Raw genomic sequence first — 5,610 nt, 5'->3', positions numbered from 1 at the left:
ATTGAATACCCTATTGATTGTAATTTCAATACCCCATTGGTTGTGGTCATACTGGTTTTAGAAAGCACATCCTTCTGTACCTGGGAACCAGGACAGCACAATTATCCTAAATTGCCTCAGTGGCTACAGATAATGCGTTCCAGTTGACTCAGTGGTCCCAAGACCCCAGGGCTCTAGATAATGTGTTTCTGTCAACTCAGTGGTCCCAAGACCCATGGCTCCAGGCAGTGTGTTTCCGTTGATTCAGTGATCCGGAGACCCAAAACTATAATTTAACTAACATGCTCAATTCTGCTTCTGTAAACTGCTTTTTTGCAAACCAGGTTCCTCATTCCAAACCCTGAGATGTAATCAATACCTTTGTGATTTTTGCCTATATAAATCTGGTGTTGGGGCTAGGTAATTACTATGAGATTTGAGAGAGCGAGAGAGCGAAATGCCCCCTTGTAGTCCCGGATTTGCAATAAATGTGACTCCTTAATTCGACTTCTTGAGGTGTCCTTGTGTGATTCGCTGGGTACATTACAACACTTATAGTTTTGGTTTAGCTTGAATTTTTTTCCTTGCTTTGCACATGATGAGAGAAATCTGATGCTGTGCACAAGAGCAAATTCCACGTGGGAAATTCTTCTCGGTTCTTTTAAACCCTGGGAAAATATTTCTATTTTTATTTATTATACTTGGATCTATAGTAAGGGGGAAATCCTATAATTTATAACTGTAAATGTTTCTTCTTATTATTTGTCTTATACAATAAATTAATTAGCTCTTAAATATCTACTTTCACTAGTTACTTCTCTTTAGCTGCTAGACCCAAACCATACATAGGAAATCCCATTTAAGAAATGACCAGAAAACAAAGCCAAAAGAAGTCTTGCTTCTCTTTTTGTGTTGTCCTTTCTATTTATCCCCAATCCACTTTTATCAGGAAAGAATCACGAGAGCTTGATAATACAAACTAAAGATATATAAAGAGTTATGAAACTGCTATGCCTAAAGGAAGTGTAAATAAATTGATTTTATTTTTTAAGTTTGTAAATTATTATAATAACTATGATTTGATGAAACCAAAGAACAGGACTTTGTTCAAGAGGATAAAAAAAAACTTTGAGTAAGTAAATGTATCAAAAACTTGTCTTTGATATATTAAATATAAATATATAAATATATGTGTACATATACATATATATCTCTCTTACAATTCATTGTCAGTATATCCGAATGAGTACATAAGAGTGTTTTTTGGTGGCAATTTAATATCAAAAACAATTTTTTGTGTAGGAGATTAGCTACCAGAGGTTGTTTCTAAGATTCCATAGTATATTTCTAAATTAGTGTATTATATAATAACATATCAGAATTTCTACCAGACTATGATCTCCTTAAGGACAGGGATCTTTTAATTCTAGTAGGTTCTCTATAAACAAATGTGATAAGTTTTCATTTGGAAAAGAAAATGTAAGGTTAAAAATAAAAGAGCTTTGCTGGTTTCTCTGAACTTGAGATGTAATGGCAGAGAATGGATTGTTTCTGTAGAAATAAGCCCGGGAGCCCTAATCAGGCCTTCCTGGTGGCAACACGGGATGACTTAGCCCAGTGCTCCTGAGACAGAGGTGTAGCTGAACACAATGAAAGTGGTTTATCTCAGACAAATACAGGAACAACAGAGCCTCGTGCCAATTTTTGAAAATTAATTTCTTCCTTTGTAAAGAAAGGAATTAAACCACATCACTTGAGCCATTTACTGGCATAGGCAGGAGGCCTACATGGAGTTGCACTCCTCTCTGATCTCAGAGATGCACACCAGGGCTCTCCCAGATACCCAGCTTCCTGCTGAGGCGGATTATGACCCGCAGCCCCGGCGTGTTGATGCAAAGGAAAACCCTCACATTTCATCTTCAAAGATGAGGGTGGAATGTGAAGATATTCAAGGGAAAGCTGCAGGTGGAAATGCAGACCCTCTGGGGAAAGAAAATCGCAAGTTTTCAGCCCAATTACAATTAGTTTCTGTCATAACTATCAGTACCACAAACATTGAGCAAGGGCTCTGCAAAGACTTCGAATGATTATTTAGAAATTGAAAAATCTACATCTCTGTGATTTGCTCATAAGTCTAAAAGGAAAATATGTGTTACTCCTTAGTATTTTTTTTTTTTTACCAAGGGAAACATTAAGTTGGCTTGAGGGTAAGACAAGGAAATTCTGCTTCGTGGAGACAGTAGAACAAGGAATTTTTGAATGTATTAAAAGCTATTGTGGCTATATGCTATTTTTATTGCCTAGCATTCATTCCCTATCTACTGGAAAAAGTACCCCCATTTTCCTGTGGGAACTAGATTCCCTATCTCTGGCCAAGTGTCCAGATGGGGCTCTGTAGCATAAAGAATGTGACCCTAATTTCCCAGGATATACAGTAATGTTTGTTTTAGGAAAAGGTACCTGACTTAAGTGGGCCAATCAAAGTGAATTCTTTGGGTCCTTAGTTGAGATTTCTAAAAGAGATGCTCTTTATTTTCTGCTAGACTTGAACCCGAGAATAAGGCATCACATTAGGGGACAGGCAGAGAAAGAGAGAGAGCCTGGTTATGCTGATAAAATTTGAGCCTTGGGCTCAAGTCAGATATGAATTTTTAACCTATGTGATCCAATAAGTACCTTTATTTACCAAAGTAGCATGAGTAAGGTGTCTATTATGCAACAAAAGGTGATTTAGCTAACATGGCAACTGAATAAAAAGCAGGCTCCTATTCTCATGCTCCATTGAACACAATGAAGTGCCTACTATATATGGAAAAACTAAAAGAAAAATGATCAGGTTACTATGCCTCAGAAACTGAAAAGTTCACACAAGCATATGATTGCATTAAATGTTGGTGCCAGCAAAAATGAAGCTAAAGGATCTGAAGAGTTACTGACACAAGCATTTGTGGGATATTGCTCTTGCAAAACAAGTTTAATAAAAGATAATGTTAGTTTTAAAAAATTTTGAACGTGAGGAAAATATTATTTCCCACCTCTTTTCATTTATAATTCTTATGCCAAGATCCTTTGTAAAATAATTGGTCATCGTTTAATTTCCCTAAACTGTGGAAGGTTAAATAATTGTCTGCAGGCAGCAAGCTCTCATGGGATAGTTTTTGGGCTCACAGCTTTACTCAGAGCACATCCTATATATGTTCCTAAGAAAGCAAAGAATGTGAAAAATATTTTTTGAGAATAATCTAAGAATGTTTTGAGTATATTCTCACACCTGAATCAAATTAACCAGATATAGAATTCTAAATTGAAAACAAGTTCCTCTCAGAATTTTGGAGACGTTCCATTATCTTCCAGCTTTTAGTCATGTGGTTGAGAAGTGTAATGCCATTCTTATACCCAATCCTTGACGTTTGAGCAGTACTCTCACACCCATCCCTCACCATTCATAGTGACAAAGACCAAGCTTTAGTTCCTCGGGTTCCTCTGAGTCTTCTTTTTGACTAGGCCTCCTCCTTTGGGCTCTGCCATTACCAAAGATGGTCCAATTTTAGTAAAACTCTTGCTGGGTGAGCAGTTTAGTGAAAATCGCCCAACCTTAATATCTGATCAAGTTCCTTATCTTTCAACTTTGGTATCTGATCACCCTTGATATCCAATTAAATTCCTTATCCCACACCCTTGATACCTTATGACCTTGGCCTGCTTTTAGCAATAATCCTATAAAGTAGGTTTAGACAGAGTCCTTCTTTACTCCTGCTGTTCATTTTAGTTATTTTCCATCCACTGAGGCAGTTTAGTGAAAATCGCCCAACCTTAATATCTGATCAAGTTCCTTATCTTTCAACTTTGGTATCTGACCATCCTTGATATTCAATTAAATTTCTTATCCCATACCCTTGATACCTTATGACCTTGGCCTGCTTTCAGCAGTAATCTTATAAAGTAGGTTTAGCCAGAGTCCTTCTTTACTCCTGCTATTTCCTTTTAGTAATTTTCCATCCACTGAACCCCCACCCTGTTCCTTGGCTATAAATTTCTACTTTTTCTTGTTGTATTCAGGTCAATTCTCTGTCCCCTCCTACAAAATCCCATTGTAATAGTCTTCCTGAGTAAAGTCTGCCTTACCGTCTTCAACAGGTGTAAGAATAATTTTTCCTTCAACAATAGGCATTCTCTTAATTTCTCATTTTCAAGACAGCAGCTTACTCCCCCTGCTGAGTTCAGTGTCTCTGAGTCCCAAGTCTCCCTGGACTCAATTTCTCTAGAGCAGCGGTTCTCAACCTGTGGGTCACGACCCCTTTGGGGGTCAAACGACCCTTTCACAGGGGTCGCCTAAGACCATCGGAAAACACATATATAATTACATATTGTTTTGTGATTAATCACTATGCTTTAATTATATTCAATTTGTAACAATGAAAATACATCCTGCATATCAGATATTGACATTATGATTCATAACAGTAGCAAAATTACAGTTATGAAGTAGCAACGAAAATAATTTTATGGTTGGGGGTCACCACAACATGAGAAACTGTATTAAAGGGTCGCGGCATTAGGAAGGTTGAGAACCACTGCTCTAGAGAGTACATTTCTCTTCTTTTGAAGGGATGGGGAGGAGAACTCACCTGGACCAGGGTAGAGGCAGCTTGTAGTGTGTACTGAATCCTTATACAGTCTCATCCTTGCCTCTGTCTCCCAAAGTACCAGATGCTTCTAATTCCTGAGAGCTTTCCAGGGTTTTAAAGACTCTGTCAGTCTACTTCTCAAAAGTTTCCTTCATTGCATGTTTTAGCTTTTTTCATGCAAGTCATTCACCAGTTCCCAGTCCATTGTCCGTCTTAAGTGTTTGTTTGCTTTATAATCCTTACCTGAGGATATTTTCCAATCGATTTTTAGGGAGAGTGGAAGAGAGAGTGAAAGACAGAGAGAAACATTGATGTGAGAGAAACACATCGATTGGTTGCCTCCTGGGTGAGCCCTGACCAGGGCTGGGGCTGGGGAGGAACCTGCAGCTGAGGTACATGCCCTTGATTGGAATTGAACCTGGGACCCTTTGGTTCCACAGGCCAATGCTCTATCCATTGAGTCAAAATGGGTAGGGATTAAGTTTTAATGAAAACGGCTGGCTTGCCATTGTCACTTTTTCCATTTTCTTTGTCCTTTGAGTTTATAATTTTTTTTATTCCTTGAAGTTATGCTAAAACTATTTCAGGAAATAAATTTATGCAATCAAACCAAAATTTTATGTGGAAACTCCTATTTGCTATTAAAAATCACTTTATGCACATATCTATCTTCACATAGTCCACTGAGCATCCTGTGGTTGACATCTATTGGATCTCTAGTATCCCAAACTCTGACCTTTGCATTGTAAGCTCAAGAGTATTTATTATTGATAGGCTAATTTTACATATCTGAGCCTCATGCTCTCACTCACATATTCCTATAAAATACCTAATAGAAAGAAAGGTCAGAGGAGGTCTGTGTGTACAAGCATGTATTTATATGTGTTTATATGTGTCTGAACCAGAAATACAACATACTCCCTACTTATAAGTGGCTCATTATCTACTTGGAGAAACAAAACTTACATTCTTAAATGTTTAAAACAACATGATAATTTGATAG

Source organism: Myotis brandtii, unplaced genomic scaffold (genome assembly GCF_000412655.1).
Source record: "Myotis brandtii unplaced genomic scaffold, ASM41265v1 scaffold1071, whole genome shotgun sequence".
In the NCBI taxonomy this organism is placed as follows: Eukaryota; Metazoa; Chordata; class Mammalia; order Chiroptera; family Vespertilionidae; genus Myotis; species Myotis brandtii.
Note: the sequence above shows the minus strand (reverse complement) of the source record.